The sequence below is a fragment of the Nipponia nippon genome, unplaced genomic scaffold (genome assembly GCF_047370975.1).
Source record: "Nipponia nippon isolate SJK-2023a ecotype South Korea unplaced genomic scaffold, ASM4737097v1 scaffold_12, whole genome shotgun sequence".
Lineage (NCBI taxonomy): Eukaryota > Metazoa > Chordata > Aves > Pelecaniformes > Threskiornithidae > Nipponia > Nipponia nippon.
In genome coordinates this window covers 8,222,681-8,245,434 of record NW_028262313.1, presented here as the reverse complement: position 1 = coordinate 8,245,434, position 22,754 = coordinate 8,222,681, and the positions used below count along the sequence as shown (strand labels likewise).

The 22,754-nt window shown below is 39.9% G+C and overlaps 1 protein-coding gene and 1 long non-coding RNA gene across 8 annotated transcripts in view; one reads left to right on the top strand and one right to left on the bottom strand.

Annotated features, from left to right (window-relative positions):
• Positions 1-22,166, top strand: part of LOC148056679 (uncharacterized) — a 33,158-nt gene extending 10,992 nt beyond the window's left edge. The window contains exons 3-4 of one of the 3 annotated variants that reach the window (XR_015702706.1): positions 15,372-15,452; positions 21,525-22,166. This is a non-coding gene — a long non-coding RNA (uncharacterized LOC148056679). Of the gene's footprint in view, positions 1-5,187; positions 5,473-15,371; positions 15,453-21,524 lie in introns of those variants that run through there. The other 2 variants (XR_015702708.1, XR_015702707.1) reach the window with 2 other exon arrangements.
• IL1RAPL2 (interleukin 1 receptor accessory protein like 2) overlaps positions 1-22,754 on the bottom strand; it is a 393,690-nt gene that overhangs the window by 88,419 nt on the left and 282,517 nt on the right. The gene's annotated exons all lie outside the window — the stretch shown is intronic.

Here is a 22,754-nt window from a genome sequence, read left to right as displayed (position 1 = left end):
CCACTTCTAAACACCATGCAAACTCGCTGGAGGGGGGAAGTATGAAGGGGAACTTTCCGATTACTTCTCAGTGAGGATTATACAGATGAGACCATAAATAATATCAGAGCTATTGAAATGACCTGACAGGACAGTAAGATTTATTTCATAGTTTATCTGAACACTTTTGTGAGTGAGACGATGAAATGAAGCTTGAGCATTCAATTTAATCCCTTCCTCCCTTTTTTATTGAGTCAGGAGATGTTTAAAGAAATTTATGTAGCTGTTCAAAAGTCAGAATTTTTAATAACTGACACAAAAAAAAGAGATTACAGTGAGGAAAAGACGCAGATAACACAATACTGTACATAAGAAAAAAATGCCTTTGCAGCAACTTTCCCTATGAAGGCAGAGGGACAGAAGTTATTTTTTGTGATTTATCCGTACAGTTTTCTTAACCACTATCTGCATTTGACTAAAGAAGGGGGAAAAAAAATAATTAAAAAATAATAAAAGGACAGGTTGGGAACCTCACTGTGGAAATACAATATACGGATGCAGAACTTTCCAGGGGCACAGTGTACATATATGAATATATGCATGTGAGACAGTGCTCAGGTACGGTCAGGCCGTGTATGCTGACTTACTATCTGCCCAAAAGCAGAATCCTGTTGCTCAGCTGTCCGTATGGATACAGGGGCAGTGGAGTAAAATGTTGTGTCCATTAGTACCAGCTTTATTCCTGACTTCTCCAGAGCCAATATTTCACCTTTAACACTGAATTCTCAGCCAAAATCAAGGTGAGGATAGCAGCTGAGAGTTTCATGAACTCTTACACAAAATGTTTTCAGGGTTGTGGGCACCTCCACTTAGAAAGACATTTCTCACTCTGAATCTTGGGGTTTTTCTCCAGTTAAGAGATGATTTTGAAATGGTTAAAAAGCCAAGTTCATGGTATCTCCGTCGTTCACTTCAGATTTACTGTTGGTAGCTAATTAAAAATTCATCTCAGATTTAAACAAATAGAGAATAATTTAGATGTAAATCTCATGTAACTGCAGTTTTAAACACTTACTTGCAAGCTAAATATCATATACATGCAGAAATCTGTTTCCAAGATTCTGCATGAAGCAGAAACAGCAATAATTCATCTCTAAAGGACAGCTAAAATACTCACTGCTTTGAATTCTTTCAATATTGCGCACAAGGGATTGGTGAAGAGAATCAAGTGCCTTATGCTGCCTGGTTGTATGTATCAGATGGGTAACAATAAAATAGAAAACAAAATCATTTAGAACCTGTTTAGGACCATATGGTTAACTTCACAGGCAATAATCAATGATAACTATAATACTGCATGATTCAAGGCAAAGAACTGGAGAGAGAATCCGTGCTCATTAGGAAGACAGTTACCTAACCCAACCATATAAACTCTTGCTGCCCTACTTGTGGCACAGCTTTGTGCATTCCTGAAGATACACACGTATGTGTAGACTTATCCCTTTACATACACCCAACACGGATTCATTCAGTCACACATACTTGCCAACATAACAGAAGAGCCAGGGTCTGCTGTGAGTTTCCAAGTAATCCTGCCAGGTTTCAGGGAGTGGCAAGCATGGATGCCAGTGTTCGAATGTAATTGTAGGAAATTATTCAGACTTTAATAAAACATATACATCTGAGTAAATGGCCAGGAGAAGTGACATATCCCATTTACATACTTCATTTGTAGGACAGCTCTCCTGGGGCTGGATGCTAGGTAAAGACATCTCTTAATTCTCTCACTTTTTTCTTTTCTTTCTTTAAAAAAAAAAAATAAAATTAAGAGATTCTTTCTTCTCCACCAGGACCTTTTCATTTTTTCCCTTTTTTCTTTTTCCTCCCAGACAGCTTTTTCCTTCCTTCCCTCCAACCCCCGCCCCACTTCTGATTGCATCTCCTCATCTCTCTCACTTTCTCTCCTGCTGTTACATCATTCACATTTCACTAACTTTTATAGGCCATTCATCTCAGAATAGTTAAATTATACTAAAGAGACCCTGTGCAGAACCCTTCTTGGAGTCCCTGGAAAAGGACAAATCCCCCAACCCCATCATTTTTACAACTTTTAAAACATCATCATGATTTTTTGAGACATTTAGACGTTTTAACGCTAGCATTATGAATTCTTCATGCGAATCAAAGCCTACTTATTCTCTGAGTAGCATGTGGAAAGGCCGACAACTAACATAGGTAAACAGAGACTGGCACTAAAAGAAGTAACCAGAACTACAGTTATGAAGGTCCCTGAAGAACATATGGTTGACTAGCCATTGACTTTATGGTTGGAGCTGCAGGTTATATTTAAATGAAATCCCTTTCAAGACTGTTAAACATTTGATTGTACATAATTATTAAGCTTTAATTCCTCATCACTGGTTCTTCCTTTTTTGGGCTGGGAGAATTCCATTAAATTCATGGCCAATACAGCAACGGATGTAGGATGTTCTGGGTCTACATAACAGCATAATTGCTCTAATTTATTCTTAATAACGACAACTCGGTCATAATGAATTACCTCTTTTGTCTGATGGCAGCACATTGCAGGCAAAGGAACAAGTTGTTTGAATAAGGCAATGGCTCTGCTGAAGTTTGCATCATTTTCTCCAATGGATGGGAATGTTGGGAAGTGGTAGAGGACTGGTTGGAAAAGCAGCAACTCACCTTGGGCAAAGTTCACTTGAAGCCAAGAAAACTGGGTCATTAACAGCCCTGGATAAAATACCAAGTCCAGATTTAATGATTTCCCTGGCAGTTTACCATACCTTTGAAAATTTGGCTCTTCACCTCTCAGAAATGGGGAAAGAGCATATTGCCTCCAGAGACATGAAAGACTGGTAACACTACTATATGTTAAACGAAGCCACAGCCTAAAATGCAACAATTAAAAGTCAAGAGCAGGTAAAAATCTATGAGCATCTGTTTTCATTTTATCAGGGTATCTCAGCACCTGAAGTTGCAGACGATGGTAAAACCATCAGGTACAATGAACACATCCATTCCCGGTACAGCTATTTATTAATTCATCTTTCAGGTAATACAGACCAAACTTGAGATTTACTAAACAGGATAAGGCTTTATAGGCTCCTAGGCAAACCACAAGATTTATGTATTACTTTTTTCTTGTAAGAGGCAGAATCAGACCATGCACCTCCATTTCCCTGGGAATAGCTCAAAAAAATTTTCTTTTTAGACTCCTTCCTTCATAAAATACAGAACAGAAGAAAAAAGCAGGTTATTCTGAACACTAGGAACAGCTAACTTTCATAGTCTATTTTCCTCTCCTACATTAAAATGATTCAAAATGGAATTTGCTAGCAGAAAATCAGACCTAACTGCATTACAACAGCAACTTCTGGAACCAAATCCCTCTTTGCAGGCATTTAGGCATATGTAACTAGAGCTTAGCTCTTTATTTATAGAGAAATAAAAACAGAAATAGAATCGGCACATAAAAAGCAAGCATAATCTGATATTTGTTTTGTGTAAACTCAGACCATCAGAGGGTGTTATTAAAACTGTATGTTACCTCAGAATCTTCACGTACAAGCACAGACAATCAATGCTAAGAACAAGAAACTATCCTGGAATATAAGATACCTTTATATTAGCATAACTATATAGCAGGGAGTGCACTGGCATAACTATTTGAATTAAAAAAAAATTAAAAATACTTATTAAATCACACCTTTGCCATGCAGGTGCATCTCCCAGATTTCCAGCTATTACAAGGTAGCTTGCAGCAAACAAAACTGGAGGTCTAGGAGATGTTTTGTGGTGGGAGTCCTATGGTGTATGAGCCTTGTTTGGTTCCGGAGTAAGACAATTGCTCAGCCTCTGGGGTCTACATCTCAAACGTACTCTGGTTTGACCAGTTAGTAGAAACAGGACATTTTAGCCTGGATTAGGCTGTTTTCTCTCTGGTACACTACAGAGTGTACTTGTAAATAATGGAGCATTCCCACAGAATTAACAATTTTAGACCAGGAATTTCACTCTAGCTGCGTACCAAGGCCCAGACCCTGTTGACTTTGAAAGGACTATGGATGCTCAAAACATTTTCAAAATCAAGTCACTAACATAACCACAGGCTCAAGAGCTTACCACTGGGCATGCAGCTTCTTTGGAGGCAACAGAAGCAGAAGGGCCCACTCATCTCCCACTTTGAACTCTCTCATTAAACACATCACAGGGTGAGTTCAGACTGCAGCATATCTTGAATCTAGCAAAGCCCAATTCTTGACAAGAATCAACACTGATGGAGAGCCACAGGCTGATGAAATTGCTGTACTGCTTTATTACCTTCCCTGGTAAAAGCATGTGCTATAAGTCTAGCGTACACTCATCTAGCGTCAACACGCAGTCATCAGATCTTGTTATACACTTCAGCTTAATAGATAGAAGAGCTCTCCATCATCAAGTTTCAATTCCCTCTATATGTAATTCACAGACTAAGCTATTTGGCACTGTGCTGAACACGGCAGACAGAGTTCCTAGACCTTTCACTATTCCCAGTTCTTTAGCCGTTCTCACAGGCCTCCCTTGGTTGCTCTCCACGTACTCAGCTTCCTTGAAGTGCTAACAGCCAGACCTGGAAACTGTATTGCTGTAAGGATCCCATCAAGATGCCAGATACGGAAATATAATTTCTCCGGTCCTACGTGAGCGTACTCCCTAGGGACTGTATTAGTCCTTCTGGTCACAGTAGCACTCCCGAAGCACTTCCCAAGCAGACTCCCTCATCCTTTTTATGGCCTGTACTCTTAGGGGCATGACTAATTTAGCTGTACTGAAATACCTGTTGTCTGGTACATGCATGTTACTAAGTAACGTACTGTCTCCATTTCAATGGTAACTCAGGAGCAAAGCCTTCTTCACTCTTGGCTTCTGAGGTTTTTACTAAAGTGTTCTCTAACTTTTCCCAATTCTTAGCCACAGTTTTTACGTCCTACAAACTGATTTGCCACATCACTTTTGTCAACACTGAATGTGGCTCCTTTAAAGCTGCTATTAGTCATCTTAATTTTGTCACAGGCAATACAACTGGAACTTTTCAACAAAATTGATATAAAAAAAGAATTTCTCAATGCAACGGGACTGGGAGCTCTCTCTTCTCTTCAATCTTTCTTGCATCGCCCACCTTGACAATCTAACTTCTCTTGGCAGAGCAGACAGAAAGCACAAAATACCACTGGATGCTTCTGTGGAGCTGAGATCCACAGGGAAGGGGAGCAGCAGCTACCGAAACAGAGCTGGTGATCGCTGACACCATCCAAATGTTGCATGACAGTCAGACCAAACACTGCTACGGAGACTTACCATAAATCAAGCTCTCTGGGCAACGGGAGTAGAGGGCTGGGTATGGCAGCAGAGACTCAGGCGTAAGTTGAAACATAGGCACCACAATGTTATGATAGCATCACTGACAAATAAAGCTGATATCATGCATAATTCCTCATGTTTAGAAGTTTTTTTTCACCCATTTGGGCCTTATATACATCATGCGGAAACAAGATTGCCAAACCATAGGCCTTCTCATCTACTTAAAGTCAACTAGCTTTTAGCACTCTGGTCTATTCCTCTTTGCCGCTCAGGATGAAGCTAACGTATAAACCCCCTGCTAAGGATGTAGTACTTTAGGAGGATGTTTTATTGCTGACAAAGCGTGACTTCCAGCTTGCCGTGATGGGAATGAAATGCAACACAATGGAACAGCTCCCCTACTCCTTAACTAACAGAGAAAGGCTTTGCAACGGGTCATCCTCTTCCCCACTGCAAAACCATGATCTGCAGAGACACCAGCCCATTCCCCATCCTGCTCTTTCATGGCTACAGCACCAATCGATACTCATCCATCAGAAACTGCTTCAAAGTGCCCAGAAGCAGCAAATGCCACTTCTAACAGATGGTGGCTCCTCCCCTCATCTGCTCTTAAATAGCTTATAAACATGGATTTTAACACTCCCATCATGCACATCATTCCCACCAGATTTCTATTCTACTGACTAGGTTGAATTTAAGCCCATAAACATGCCATTCTCTTTTTTCTTGTTTATTACCCAGGTTCCTTGCATGGGTGTATAAGCATTTAAAAAAAATCTTTACATCCCCGGATGGCTTGATTAATTTTGTTCTTGACATCTTGATTTTTTGCTAAATGAGTGCTCATTTGTTCCCTTTCCACCTTCCTTGTTTGTTGCTATTTTAATGCATGCTAGACCATTCATTCATCTTTGACTGGGTCTCATGAAGTCTCTGGACACGAGAAGCTCTCCGAGTCTCAAATTTCTATTGTTGTGGGGCTGAGCTTTGAAAAGAGGTCCCTGGAATCCATTTTCACAAGAAAAATGCACATCTCTGGAACACATTTACCACAGGGAACATACAAGAGCCGCACAGAGATAGCTTTTCCTGATGTGCTCAAAGCGATCATGCCAGGACACATAGCAGGAGGACATAACCTCAGCATTAGGCTGCTTGTAATTCAAAAGGCTGCAAGTTAGCGTGCCTTAGAAAGTTACCTGCATTAGTGGAACACTAGAACTGGCAACATATGCACTTTCAGCTGTTTACAAATGTGATAGTTTATTTAAACTATCCTTAAGGAAAAAAACCCAAATAAAAAAAAAAGCACTACTTGTTAAAATTCACTATCTCTAGAAACGGCTCAGGGCATAGGAAGTCCCCATGCCCACATAAAGGAAAAGGCCAAACCCAAAGCTGTGCAGTCCTTTTTTTTTTTTTTTTAAAAAAAAAAAAACAACACACACACATGGAATCACAAGACAGGCTGTGGAGTTCAAACACCCTCTCTGCACTGAAACATGCCAGAGTCAAGTAATACTAGAAGACACAGAGCTGTTGGGGGGGGGGGGGGGGGGGAACCTAGACTGGGAAATATACAGGGACCACAACATGAAGGAATATTTGCAACTCAGGCCTGACTCTCTGGGCATCAGTCAATGTTTTATTAATGTGCATGTCTCTCATTTTTATTTTTTTTTAATTCTCATTTAAGATACAACCGGACAACAAAAATGGATGAGGCTTTATGCATCATACCAAATGGTTTTATTTTCCCAAGGTCAAAGGTACTAGGATTGTCTGATACACAGAACAAGAATGAACGAACGTCAAGGAAATAAGTAAAAAGAAAAATCACTGAGTTTTTGATGGTGCAATTGTGTTTTCTCTTTGTGAACATCTGAGAGAAGCATTCATTCATATTCTGAATGGGAAAAGGCAACTGAAACAGGTGGTCTATTACTAGATCCATTAAACACGAGATTTATGCATTACATATCCATCTTGAGGCAATTAGGCTGATCATTTTTTTCCTCTTTTATGGCTTCATTGAAAACTTCTGGCAATAAAGCAATTAAAAAGTAACTATGCAAGCATTTATCTATGATATCAAAGACAACCAGCCTTTCTTTTATCAGAAAAAAGCTGTTTCACTTCCCATCCTTAGAACATACAAATTTAGAGGCGATATTCCTTGTTAAGACAGTGACATAACGCTGCCATTGTCCAAAGTCTGAATGGTGAATGACGGGGCACGGACTTGCTAAATCATTGTTTGCTTTCTATTTTGGAAAATGATTCTTTTGACTTTAATCTCACGAGGCACGGGATCAGCAAGCAGAGAAATTAAGTTGCCATGAAATTAATCTTGAAGTAACCTCCTTGCTGCACATGCTGCAAGGGCAGCTGCAGCTTTGGGTTTCTACAGGCACCGTCCTCATAGGTGAGCACAAAATCTGCGAGGGATAATGATTTTCAAAACTCAGGTTGATGTGACATATGGAGTCAGTCAGACACTAAAACACAAAAGGATGGCTCCAGCAATAAGATGCAGGTGCCACGAAGCTGTCTTTTTAGAGGTGCTTCACATGAGTGGTGGAAGCCAGTCTGTGACACAGCCAACAGGCCCCACAGCCTCCTCTCCCCCGAGAAGAGGTGACAGAAAAGGGATTTGTGGATGGTAGTCCTCATAGTCCTCCACAAAAAAAAAATAAAAAAAAGAAATCTCAACTTGTAGATTCTTTCATAAACTTAACCACTGAATAAGTCAAAGTTAGTTCTGTCTGTCAATAATTTAGATAATCCAGACACTGGGCACATGCTGGGTGATAGCAGACTACACAGACTGGTGTAGTTACTTCAGCTGTAAGTACCTGCCATGTCTGCAAGATTGTACCTGAGCACAGCCCAGAAGTGACTCTTTGGAAGTCATGGGACAAAATGGTTATTTCCTCATTCTCTGTAGCAACAACTCCATCTACTTTACAAAGGATAAAAGGAGACCCTTGTGCACATGATGACTGCAGTGATTCAGGTGCTTGGTCAGGGCAGAGCAGGCACCCAGGGTGCCAAGTGACTGTGCAAATCCTCACCTTTTCCTCTGCAAGCAAGATCTACAACTCAGTGACTTCTCTTCTCCAAAAGTGGCAAGGAAAGAAGGAAAGCGCAATGTTCAAAGAAGACTGAAACAAAGAGAAGCTTGTTTAAGCAACCTTTTTCTGCTCCCAGGAGCTGCCCTTCCCCTGCCCTTTTGCAGTATGACAAAAAGAAATGCTCTGTAACGCAGGAGTTCTGAAAAGCAGCCCAGAAACAGTCCGAGATGAACCATCTGAATGTCACAGTGATAGAAAGGTAAATTGTCAATAGCGTTCACTGGGCTCAAGCAACAATTATTAGCATCCAAACCAATGAACCCAACTGGCCACGTGCACCAGCAAGCCTTGCTCGTGCACAGGCACAGCTTTCTCTTTTAGGCCACTGAACAGTAGTTTTCTTCTGTCTGCTTTGTCCATCTCCTATGGATGATTGGAACTGCAATACTGGAAATACCAAGCATCTGAAAGGTTTTAAGCTCAAACACCAAGTCGGCAAAGCCAAGTCCTATCATACCAGAAACTATACTTGCCACTTCCTGCAGTCTGGCTCACTCACTAGTAAAAAACAAATGCAACATGACTTAAATCACCTAAATTCCACTGGCTCAAAGGTTGAAAAGTTTCTAGCCATACCTACATGTTTCATGATTCCCTTATTTATATATAATTTATATATAATATATATTTATTTCCTTAGGGATCATAGACATTTAAGGGGCCTAAGGATGGAAATCAAAAAAGCTTCAATGATTTTGGGCGCTACAGATGATTACATCTCTCCAGCCACACACACTGAAAGATGCTAACAGCAAAGATCAGAAGCATACTTAAGAAGCAGACAAATAAAAGCCATTTTAATAATTTGATTATGGAATTTAAATTAACTGCAATTAAATGGTCTACAGAAAATAGGGAGAGAGATGACGACATAAACTGCCAAATTCATCAACATCTCGGTATTTTACCACGAGTCTCAATCTTTTTAAAATCTCCAGCTTCTTAAATCATAACACAATAGGTACTGAACCAGGAAGGGTCTTGAGAGATCAGCTCATCCATCCCTAGCTCCCAAGGCTGTTCAACTATTAGCAAGCTAGCAACACCCAGCTCCATTTTTCTGCTGCCACTCTGAGTAAATCATTATACAGCCTGTTCTCTATTGGGTGGATAGTGAGAGCTGGGATGACCTGGAAAGCCAAAAATCCATTAACAAGGGTACTATGGGATACATTGTGGGAAATGGAGAAGCTGCATAGTATTTTTCAAAGTGCAGTTCTAATTGTGAACTTACAGGTAGAGTGCAATGTACAGTTACAAGAAACAAAAGGCAAAAAAACCCTTGAGTCTGATATGCAAGTCAGTCTCCCGATTTATAGATACCCAATTCGTGACTTCTGAAAGCTGATAATTCTGTGTATCCTAAAAAGCAGTGTGCACAGCCACACGATATTCTATAGGATTAACCACGCTACTAAAACCAGCAATTACAAACCACTTTATCACATTCAGTTCAGAGGCAGAGAGATAGCAGAGCACACATTGCAAACGGAGCTCTCGGTCTTGTTCCACCTTACATTAGATGAGTTCAGTAAGTTCTGGAAGTACTGCAGCATGTTCTGAATGATGGATGAAATGAAAAATCTCTGCTCAGTGCACAGTGAATAGCCAACTCCCTTCTGTGCTGCATCATTTGCTTTCAAGGTACTTAATATGCAACTTTGGTGAGAGACATTCAGAAAATCCCAGTGAGCCCAGATGTCTCAAAAATAAGAATAGAACATTGCAATTTTGTCCCAGGGCTTCAGTTGTTTTTATTCAATTTTAATTTTATTTTTGCCTACCTCTATCCAGTGACCTCCCTTGTCACGGTGCATTATGGACTCAAAACATAAACATCTACCATTGCTGGTTGCTCAGTTACAGAAGAGGTTTAAGGGTCTGGTTGCTTCATCTCTCACTAAGCAGCCAGAGTTTGCACTGTATGAATACTTCTTTTTGAAAATGTAATGTAAGAATGAATAAGTATTGAATAATCAGCTCCATCACATTTTTTAATCAGGGGCCACAGAACCACATTGCTTTCCTAGCACTTTGGTTGATTTCTATAAAACATAAATAAAACCACAGTTTTGGTTTAATCAAAGCAGTTTGGATTGGCTTCCACTGATCTGACTTACCATCAAATACAATCTGCTGGGCAGAATTACCATGGAGGATGAAAGATTTGGGAATTGTATCTTCTTAACAAGCAGCAGCACAGGCTGGCTTACAAAAAATTAGGCCAAGGTTTAAGTTATGGCTTCACTTTTGCTGGGTTAGAGATTTGCTTCTCCCTGGCTATATTATTATGCTGTTTCAGGTTTTTGGATCGGGTAGATGGTGAGCTGCTTTACTGCTCCTGAAAGGTTAAAATTGACAAAATCTTGCTATTTTATTGCTTTGTCTCTCTAGTCCCTCACTCCTGCCTGCTTGTTTGTATCATCAATTTATTATTACTTGTAATAACTGCATAGCAGACAATATATTACTTACTACATGCGTGGGCAGAGGTCAGAAGAAGTTGCTTTATTCTTGTCTAAGTACAATGGCCTCTAGTTGTAACCCCATTAGGAATGTTTGATAAGAAAAAGCAATAAAACAGTTTAATAACTGAATCCACTTCTGCTGCATCTCTATAGTTAGTAGCGGGGCATGGAAGGAAGAAAAAACCACCACTATTTCTCCCACTAGGCTGTTTCCTTCAAAGGAGAAGGCAGGATATTATTCAGAGATTGCATAGTGTAATAGTTTTATTTACTCCTTTATTGGCACCGTAAGGCTGTACACGCAGCAATAGGCCTTTATACACAGAATTTATTACTAGATCTGGAATTTCAATCTAAAGATACAAAATTTTCCTGAGGAAGAACAGTGAGTGCAGTAAGTCTTTACTGTTGCCCATATGCCAGGCTCTCTTCAGAGCCCATAGGCAAACAGCGCAAAGCGCATATTTTGCACACTGGAAACGTGATGCAAGGTTTGCATGGATCAGCTGTCCAGGCTCCTGTTAGCTGACAAGGTGGTGCTGACTGCCAGGGGTCAGGAAGGCGTTTCCGTTTCTCTCTCACCAACATCCAACCCCACTAAAAAGGTCTGGGCACTTTTCTGGAGCCAATATTAAAGTGATATCCACCATGGGAACGCCCTGGGTGCTACACCAATCCATCACTACCATTCAGCCAATGTGGTATTTTAATAACACCTAGCTCTAAAAATGTATTTATTTTCATGTACATATCAAAGCCCTGACTGCTTTATTTGCTTGGAAGAGAGGGCAGAACTGTTCTAGCAGACTTTCTATTTTCGACCAATTCCCTCAAGAAGGATATTAAGGGTAGAGAGCAGAGCGGGTAATTCCCATCTCTGGGTGGAAAACGAGTCAGACTAGTTATGCAACAGAGACTTTCACTGACTAAGAAGGATGCTATATTCAGGTAGACAACTGGCCAGAAACAGATGCTATTTGTGGGCATAACTGAGCATTAGCAAATTGGTTGTTTATTAAAACAGGTGTTTGTGGGGACTCGTGTCTGACACTACAGATGTGGCGTTCTGCTGAGAGATCACGTTAGAGAACATCAGTTTCCTTCCCAGTTACACTTACCCTTCAACTGAGTTGATGCAGGAACTAAATTAGATTCAACAGAGTCAGCATCAGCTTTGAAAACTGGTGATTTCAATCAGGGATATAGCAAGAAAATACAAGTTTTTACTCATGCCAGCTGTTCTGTTGCCCACTTTTGATCTCATAATCATTCATTATTGTCTGGTTAAAAAAAAAAACAAACAAAAAAAAAACTGTTTTAAAAAGTTTCTCTGGCTTCCATTAAAACAACAACAAAAGCCCCAGCAAACAACCCCTCCCCACACACTTCCAGAATTCCCAAAGATCTGATAGACAAAATATACCCTATTCATACCAACAGAAACAGGAACACGAGGAGAGCAATGGCTCCACAGCTAGCGTCAGAGCAGGAACACCAGCTCTCACTGCAAGACCATGCATCCTTTCCTACAGGAGACATCACACTTATTGATAGTCGAGTGCTAGGTCTGTTTAAAGTTTTTATCATTTTGATGACATTAGCAGCAGGCCAGGTTGATCAGATATTCTAAGTTTAAATTACATTCTGACAATTGTTTTCATTTTGGCTCAGAATAGAAACAATTCTTGAACTTCCAGTGACAAGAATATGCCATGTCCCTTTCCTGACCTGCTTCTACCCCAAATTAGTCTTTAAAAGAAAAAAACAAAACAAAACAAACAAAAAACCTCATTTTGGAAGTTTACATCATTGCATTATTTATTTCTATATTTAAAAGACATGCCACAGTGGCAGTAGCGTATAATACCATGCCAAACGTGTCAGGTCATGTCATTTTTTGACACAACAAAAGACAACAATTATTCTACACTTTTTGTAAACATTAATCATGGGTGCTTTTTCACACGACCAAACACACCTTCTCTAGACGTAAATACCTTTGGCTTGTCTTATAACAGAAGATGATGAACTCGACTGGGCCTGGGTATCTCAATGCTGGTTTAGCATCTCTGTTCATAATTCAGACCCTCAGCTACTCCCATCTGTCACTTAATCTTTGCTGTGCCAAAAGTCGACATACACCAAACTTCTGATAGCAGAGCTCCCTAAACATCTAAAGCGATGTTTCTGAATATGGTGCACTTTTGAGATAGTTATGCAGGATCACAGTATCTCAATTCAAAAATACGAATTGCTGCACAAATTCCCCAAAGCTCTCTCAACCAAGAGATTTTTGTAATTTTAATTAATGTGGTCTTAGAAACAAGATGAATGGAAACTCCGAAGGGGATTTCAGTGCTTGAGACTGTAAGGTAAATAACTGTGGAACAGGGAACAAGACAATGATACACAGCCATATTTACAAGTTAGTTATAGAGGAGCCTTACATCACACAGGCAAAAAAGAATCTGCAAGGTCAGGTTTGCAGAAACATTGGTAGAACACCTCACTACACAGTCGGCACAGAATATTGTGCAAGACAGGTGTGAACCAAGGATCTGATACAAAATTAGCACAGAAAACAAGATGCTTGCAAATTCCCAGGGAGGACTTATTGATGTCTCTTCTTAAATAGCTATTCTAAAATAATCTAAGACAACCATGCCTGTTATTATACCCTACACCTTGTAATTCGCCTGTGGATTTCCTGGGGTTTTTTTACAGGCAAAACTATAGCTCATAACCCCCAAATGCTTGCTGAAAATTTAGGTGTTTGAAATCACAAGTTTGTTTAAGAGTCTTCTGACTGAAGTGGCGTTTCATGAAAGAGAGGTCAGGCTGTGAAGGGACGTGCTGGATTGTGAGATGCTGGGGTTTGAAATCCTGAAACTGAGAGAAGTAGTATGCTTGCCTGCATCTGAATAACTGCTCAAATGCAACAGATCCCTTCTCAGAGGCAACGTGCCCACAGTGTGAATAACAATTTGATATCTACACACCACTCGCTTTGCCAGATGATATTTAGAAAAGCTAAACCACAATCCTAAATAAAAGCGCTTGGTCAATGATCCTTAGTAAAGTAGATTTCCTATTGCATACACTGCAGTCTCTACAACTTAGTTTCCAAAGTGAGTAAAGCATGAAAGGCAGATAAATTCAGATAAAATTAAACCACAAATATCCACTGCACTTACAAATGAAACCCTCTGCTTACTCTATATGCGCTCACTTCATTGGGGCAAATGCTCAAATATTCCAGCAAAGCAGTTTTCTGCCTGCAATGTTTATTAATATCAACAATTTGAATGATAGGCTGCAGAATACTATCTATAAATGTGATTTCGAATTCATCAATGCAGATCAGGAAATCATTAAAAAGAGTTAACAGTAATGTAATCAGGAAACAGAAAGCTTGATTTGATCAGCCTGCCCAATCAAAGCAGCTTTACTTTTCAAATCCTGCATATTCAGGGCTTAGCAACAAACTATTCAAAATAGTGTGTCAAGTCCAGAAGCATTTAGAGACTGTATCTGAGGAAAGATCCACATGGACAGCCTTTCCCTTCATAAAAAGGGACAAAATTCACAGAATACGTTAGTTGCTATTATTTACTCAGCTCACTAGCAGTGAAAAAGAAAAGTTAACACACCATTCTCAACTCAAACCACCAAGCTTGATCAGAGAAATGTAGAAAACACTTTGAGTTTGCAAAGAATTATGTAACACTTGGCCAGTAAAGCATGTAGCACCATTTGCAAACTTCAGCACTGAGATTATAACAGTAGCATATGCAGTTCAGTTACATTTTAGACTCTGCTAGATATAAAATGAAATTTACTTATGCCTTTTAATTAACGCAGTGTGCAAGACCATCACTGAAATTTGTATGTGAGCAATATAAAGCATTGCTCAAAGAATTAAGTGTTTAATCCTATGCTCCTCTGAGCTGAAGTAACTACACACCTGACTGTGCACCAAAGAAATCTCGGTGGATGTTTTCATGACTAATCACATTCATTTGTTCATGGGACGAGGACGAAGCATGTTAAAATTAATAAGCTTCCCATATAGTATAAGCAGATAACAAAAACATACTCAGTACTAGAAAGTTACAGTCATCATTTACTGTGAGGCTGGTCTGTTAAATTAAAAATGTGTGGTAGAAAACAGCGTGCCTCTGCTGCCTTTCCACAGATTACTGCTTTCTATATTTTTACTTTCCAGCTGATTAGGGGTACCGAGAAGTCACGTAACGTGTGTCTTCAGTAGGTAACAGAGGTATCTCTCCATTTCAAGAGAAATCTTGCTTTGACCCTCTTTCATTTGGTCTTCATTGGACTGAAATGTCTAACACGAGTACAGTAAATCAACCCAGTTTCAATGGTCAAAGTTCAATTACCTAATACAAGCTATTTGTTTCTGTAGGATAGAGAGAAATGCAAGGGTATCGAGGATGAAGTTAAGAGCAACATTTGTCAAACATGGATTAAATGAAGCAAAGATTTGGTGAGTAGAATTCCATCTCATTTCTTTTGAAGGACTATGACAGCTTTGATTTTCATGGCCTCTAAGACCATGACATTACGATGTTGAAATTTTAAGAAATAAAAATTATACCATTACTCTTCATTTTCTGCACTGTTGCCTTTGGAACATATATATAAAGTACAATTTTCTATTATTTTTCAGTGAAGAAGGAAAAATCATGAGAACGGTTAGCCTAGATTTTAATCTTCACTGCCCACTGAACAGCAGCACTGTGATGCATGACCCTGACCTTTCGCAGCCCAGTATATTTTGACTGTTTGCCCACTCGGCTCCATCCCTACGTTTTAGTGAGGCCGTAAACAAGAGATGTGGAACGGCATGCCCAGCAAATCACAGAATGCTGAAAAGGTCAAAATAGTAGTGCCGAATGTTTCTACTCTGTAATTTACAGAATATATGAGTCATTCACAGCCTAATAACTCATTCATATGACAAAGACTGTAGAGACAATGTAAAATGGCAGAACATGAATTCCTTCTAGTGACAGTGTTTCTAACAAGCACGGAAAATGGTGCAAACTCTGCCCTGTGGTTCTCTTTTCTGGAACATTAATATTGCCTGACTTTCAATGCACAATACCATATGTCTGTGGACTGTGCAGTCAAACATCTCTGTGTTTGCAGTCAGGATCAGAACCCAAAAGGCAAGGTCCCTGAGGAAGAAAGTCCTGGTCAAAGCCTTCCCTATCTGTACTCCATCTTGCTCTTCTCAAATACCAGGTGATATTATTGTCACAACATTCCTGGAAAACAGAGAAGTACTATCCTCACTTTAAAAGAGGACATAGACTCCCAGCCAAGGTCAGGAGAACTACAGCAGAACAAAAAAAACCCCACAGCTCTTATCATCAGCCCTAATCCCCTGCTCTCTACTAAGACCATTTTTTCTACTTTCAGTCCTGCGGGCTGAACTTCATTTTTGCAGAAACAAACTTGTGCCCATTTCTCAGACATAAGGTAAATGCAGTGAATCTAGAAACCAAACAAGGGATCCTTTAGCCAAGTTCAGCATAGCTGCACGTCTGTGGTGGTTGAAGTGATGGTTGTATTTGTTAATGACAGTTTAGTCCTAGTGAAGTGCTAAAGACGCACACCCTGGACACCCCCACACAACAGCCACCACTTTCAGAGAGTTTTACTGGCGCAAGATGATTTGAGGCATTCCTCAATCATCATAAGTTAGCTAATGCCCTTGGATGAATGCCGTCGAACAACTGTAAGCCAGACATACTGGAGCGTTTCTTCTTTACTACTTTCTTGTAATAAAAAGAACACAACAGATTTATCTAAAGCATCACTCTTTCAAACCTAACTGCAAGGGTATCTGACATCAATTCATCATTTTTTTCTATAAAGACAGTGTCATTTTGTCCTCAGAGTATATATAACATTGATCTAATGACCACTGAAATCAACATAAGCAATACTTTATAGAAGCAGAAAAGAAAAATTTGGAAAGTGTCAAATCATCCTTTGACATACCTGTGCCAATCCCATGGATGTAAAAACCATGGATCAGTAGCCAGAATTCGGCCTTATCTTTCCAAGTCCATTAAAACAAAAGAAAGTAGTGTGCAAATAAACTGTTCTCTGCTTCACAGATGTAAATCTGGATTAACCATACAAAAGGCAAAACAACTGTGGATTTGCACGAGTCACACAACAGATCCCAGCCCCAAGTCTCTGAAGTACAGCATTTTGCCATTATCCCTGAGAGACGCAGGGATATTAACAAGGTACCAAATTAGCATCAAAGCATTAGCGGTAATACACTTAGGGTATTTAGGGAACTACTTCTAAACCTAAATGTCAGCCAATTTGTCTCTAATATTCCCTGCAGATTAGTACAAAATGATTGTAATAGATGCAAATCCTGCCTTCTTTTATACAGGCATGTATGGCTGAAATAGCTGTGGAGTTGCATCCCTTGTGCTGCAAAGGCAGGCAAGTCCTAAAGAAGATATACCCCCGGCTTCTCTTCATTTCCTAGTGAAAATTGCTCCTTCGTGTAGTTCTGTGCAGGAACATGAAGCTTTTGGTATTACAGTCTGCACTGCTGGGAGGAAATTATTTTCCAGCACTGAGTCTGGGGTCATTTACACAGCAAGTCTGTAACGTCCTGAAGGGCGGGGAATAGTGTATGAGGTTTGGTCTCCCGTGGGAAGAAAGGGGATCTCCCAGCTTATCTGTGGGAGGAGGTGGGTGCAGTGGCGAGCTGGAAGAATGGCTGGAAGAATGTGTGGAGGAGACAACAGCAAGGGTACCAGCTTGCTCCTCCAGACAGCAACAGTGCACAGGGGACATGGCTGTGAGATGAAGGTGCAGCATGGGGAGAAGTGGGGATGGAGAGGATCAAATTTTTGCTGCTGTTGGGGTGGAAGGGACAGTAACCACATGCCTTCTCTGTCTTTAGTCCCATCTTCCCTCTGCTCTGCCATTCAGTGCACACAGACCTAGATCCCGGGTATGGGGGTAGGGGTTATTCCATCTGGACAGAATAAGGCAAGGCTGTCACCCATCCCACACTCGGGCCTTGTACAAGGAAAGAACAACCGAGTCTCTACAGACAACTTTCAGTCTCCTCTCTGTAGGGCACTCTGTGCACAATTTCACCACTTGGATGGGGCACCACAAGCCACTACTCCACTTAAAGTACTATTACTTTTAATAATATTTACAGACTATATTACAGGAGTAATATTTACAGACTATCTTAACAGAAAAAGGAGTTGTATCTTGAAAAGTTGGATTCAACAGTAAAAAATGGTATTACTGATTGTTATTTCCCAACCAGAAGAAATACAGTGTACATATAGGTAATATCATCTCCTATCAAGGCATTTTTATAAGGCTCTGGTTTCATATGCTTATGATTTTGTACTGATTGACCTGTTAGGTGAAATCAAAGCTGAGATATTAATTATCCTAATTAGAGCTTTTTAATTTTGGAAGACAGGAAGGGGGAGGGATCTACGTCAAAAACATCAGGCACTCTCACAGAATGGGTGAAGAGAATGGGGAAAAAAAGAGAAGGGACATCCAATTTGATGGCCAATAGTCTCTATACAAGACATTCCCAGGAAAATCCTCCAGACTCTAACCAGGCTATAAGCTTTCAGAAGAGTCAGTCTGAACATGTTCTGTGGTGACTCAGGCATCAGCTGTGGAAGCCCAGCACACCTCTGTGCCCACATTTTGCTCCCACTGGGCTCTGAGAACTCCTTGCAAATGTGTATTTGGGCTGCCATCACATTTCACACAGAGTGACAAGAGCTCTAAATCTCAAGAGAAAAAGCGGGGGGGGGGGGGGAATAGGAAAAAAATCTGCAGCCCTGTCTCCTCCTTACCCTCTAAGCTTTAATTTTATCCTCCTCAGACATCCCTTCTTGGTCTCAGCTTCATCTTTCTCCCAGTTCAGCCTCTTTGCTCACTCAGGGCCCATTTGGGTCAGGTCACCTCTGAGTCCTCAAAGTTTGTCTCTTCTGTGCTGCCCCAGCTGAGCAAAGGGAGCAAGAGCAGCATAGGGAGACAGGGCTACTGCCCTCAGAGAGGTGCAAAGCTCTGGATTTGGCTGAGCTCACAGAAACCCAGATCTCCATCTGAGAGCCCCTGCTAAGCCCTAGGCTGGAGAATGCTTGGTGGGAGCTGAGGGAAAGAAAGGCAGAAGGGTAGCTTGTAGCTACCAATATCTGAGATATCTGGTTTTCATACGTGCCTGAGTAGTTGTCACATGTGATCATCTAATCAAAGAGCAAATCAAAAGGCACGCACACAACGCTCGGAGGCCTGACGACGGAAGAGTATGAGTGCTCTTTTCACGCTGCAAGCACACTAATGAGAATTCCTTCCCACGTTCGCTTTCGAATCACTTGCTCTGTTTGAATTACTTTACAGTTCAAAATTTCTGTATTGTTTTTTGTCCAAGATCACCACTCTATTCAACTGAGATGTTTATCCAATACCAGTATCTTTAAATATGAAGAAAGCATGATTTAATCCACAAATTAGTAATGACAGACACTGCTGGATTGTCTTGAATAGACAGGCTTGGTATGAAATTGATGTCTCCGAAAGATCTTGCAGATTTTTTTTAATCATTATTATTTATTTTTAAGAAGAGAAGTGGGGCCTTAATGAAAATTCAGACTGTGGACAGAGAATGTAGTATCTTAAAAATGTCAGCAAACACATGAATTTTCACTTCCCAAATGATTCCTTCCAGCCAGTGCTTCAAACAAAAAGGACCTTTTTTTTTTTTTTAAAAAAAAAAAACTATTCTATTCCCATACCTGTCAGCAGATGTAACTTTGTATATTCCCTTGCACTTGTTTTACAGTAGCTCTATTGATCTGCTTAATAACTAGTCCCAAGGAATCGTGCTGTTAAATCTTCCAGGAAGAAAATCTTTCTGAACAGGTCAGCTACTAGGAAAAATGAGAATCCTCATAAACTATGTGTTTTCTTTCCTCAGCATCTTTAGAAGCAGAGAAACTACCATGACAAAAGTGAGTTAAACCCCTTGACATTTTCCCTGTTCAGTAAATGAATTAACATAGATGTTTCTTGTCTTGTTTTCCAAGACTGCTACATTTCTTAAGTAAATGCCTGAAAACAAAACCAGTACATAGTTGAAAAGCAAATGATACATAAATGATATATTCAATTAATATAGACACAAACATGCAAACAGTTATTCCAGTCTTAACTAACTCATTCATAAGGAAAAGACTAACTTAACATGGCAGTCACTGTAACACATGGTACAGAATTAGCAGACAGACTTAGCTTCTATTTTGATATTGTATTTTTAACTTTTTTTGTACTCTGTGGAATACACAAATGTAAAATAGCAGCCATGGTGCAATCTAGATGACTCTGGGAGCTGCTTATACGTAGACTAGCTAGATACAGCTCCTACAAGATCCTTACAGATCCTTGTCCAGCCAAGAATCAGCAGAGCACAACTTTCTTCCACAAATGCTTACGCCCCTGCCGTGCTGCTTTTACACCAGCGGAGAGCTGGCAGTGCAGTAACTCACAGCTACCTATCAGTCAGGTTTTGGCTCCTTGGTGCTACCAGAATTGTGCAAAGGAGCTAGTTCAGAGAAGAAACCTACTGTGTAATCATGTAATCAAAACACAAAGGATTGGTTATCTTTCTTTCCATGTTCTCAAAGCACTAAGAGTGAACAAAGTTAGCTGGAAAAGAATTTAAAAAATAAATTAAGAAAGCAGCAGAGCGATGTACCAACAAGCCATCTTAAGACTTAGAGCATGGTATGCTCCACTTACCATCAGAACGGCTGTATGTGAAAATAGACAATAGATCTTTAAAACTTACTGCACCACAGCCTCAAGACTTCTGACTGGGGTTTTGGTCTCTACTTTTCTAAATCACATAAGGAGTTCTGTAACCTCAGGGATTTGGCATGAACAATCCATATATGCACTTAGGTTTATATGGTCAACTAAAGCAACAGCAAGTTCCTACTCTAAAAAAAAAAAGGGGTCTTTGAAGATTTACTTTGAATCACACTGGCATAAGCTTTAATAAATTCACATTCAGAGCTTTACATGGGAGACAGTCACATTTTACAAACAGAGTTTGTAGGAGTACAGAGTTATGGCAAAAACTCTTCAAAAGCAATCTTAAGGGCCTTCTGCTAAAGCCACGCCATCTCCTGGGCATAAAACCCCATGTGATGTATTTTGGCCCATACTATCAAACTCGATTTTAATGTCATGAAGACAACTCAGGGATATCTTTTTTTCAGGAAGACCGTGATATTATCAGATTAATGTCATATATTTGCAAAAACATATACTATATAGTACAAGTAAGCATTGTTAAAATCAAAATGTAATAAGATTAAATGTGCTGCATATTATGCAATCAAGAACTATTACTACGCTGACCCCAATGCAAAGAGCTACTAAAAAACAAATTTAAAGGTTTTTTTTTAGTTTTGTTTTTATGAAAAGGAAGCAGCAAATGAACAATAAAAAAAAAAATTCTGTCATTATTTTCTAGGTCTGCCCAGAGATGAAGTGATTATCTGACCTGGTAAAGCATCTGAGACAGTGAAATTGTTTTGGACTATTTCTCCAGTCCTCTGGGATGCTCTTTCGTCCTCCTGTCAACCCTCCTCTCTCTGGCTCTGTTTCTCCAGCACAAGCAAATACAGAAAACAAGAAAGAAGCAAATTCCAGTTTCCGCTTCTCGCTAACCTTGACAGGGTTGGTTTTGATCTCTGTCACATTCCAAAGGAAAATGGAAAAAGCAAAAAGTACATTCATGCGCCTTAAGAAGAACAAGGCAGGCTCTGGGCCATGTTTGAAGCCTGAAGGAACTCTTTTATCCACTGTCAATAAGAATCGCGCATACCTATTTTCATTTGAATCTTCTTATAAAAGCTCAAAGCCAAAAGGTGAATACTGAAGTTTGCAATGAGGTCAAATAAGCTGCTAAATAGTTAGGCCACTGCCTAGAGTTCTAGGAAGATTTTGCGTTACATTGTGCTAATCATTAAGGATAAAGACAGTAAATAATTATTAATCTCCTCTGCTTACAGAGCAAAGACAGCTATTTCTTTAAAGATTAGTTTCCCAATAGAAATCTAAAATAATCTCTGCAGAACAAGTAGATGGATTAAACTCCATTTCTCTTGTAGTTAGTGGCATGTTCATACTTGCACAACCACTGAAAAAGCAGGCGTACTGGGTGATTTGACTCCACAGGCTAAAGGCCCTGTAAAACACAGAAACTTTGCTTTGATTTCTAATAAAATACTGAAGAATGTCACTTGTTCAAAACTCCTAGGAGCTTAACAAGATTTCAAAAAAGTATTCCAGCAGATGACCTTACATACAACTTTCTCCTCCATTACTTTGCTGCAATCAAATGATTTGCTTTCCTGCAAAGCTCTAGTACACGGTGAAGGTCTGCAGCATATTGCAGAGGTCAGCGCAGCCTCCCAGCCCAAAGCTGCAGGTGGCCTCCACAAGATGAAGGTGCTCCCTGAGAATTTTCTAGCTCTATCTATTTGTCATTTAAAATCAAGAGGGAAATCAATGAACTTCATTGTATGTTAGAGAAATAAGTTCAGGTTCTTCCATAAAAGCATTAATCTTTTACACATAATACAAATATGGTTTAGTGGCAATAACCAAACCCATTAACAGATCAGAAAAAAAGCACCAGATGTAAATTCCCTGTTCTTAGGGGACAACGAACGGATTACATTCCAGCATATAAAGACGC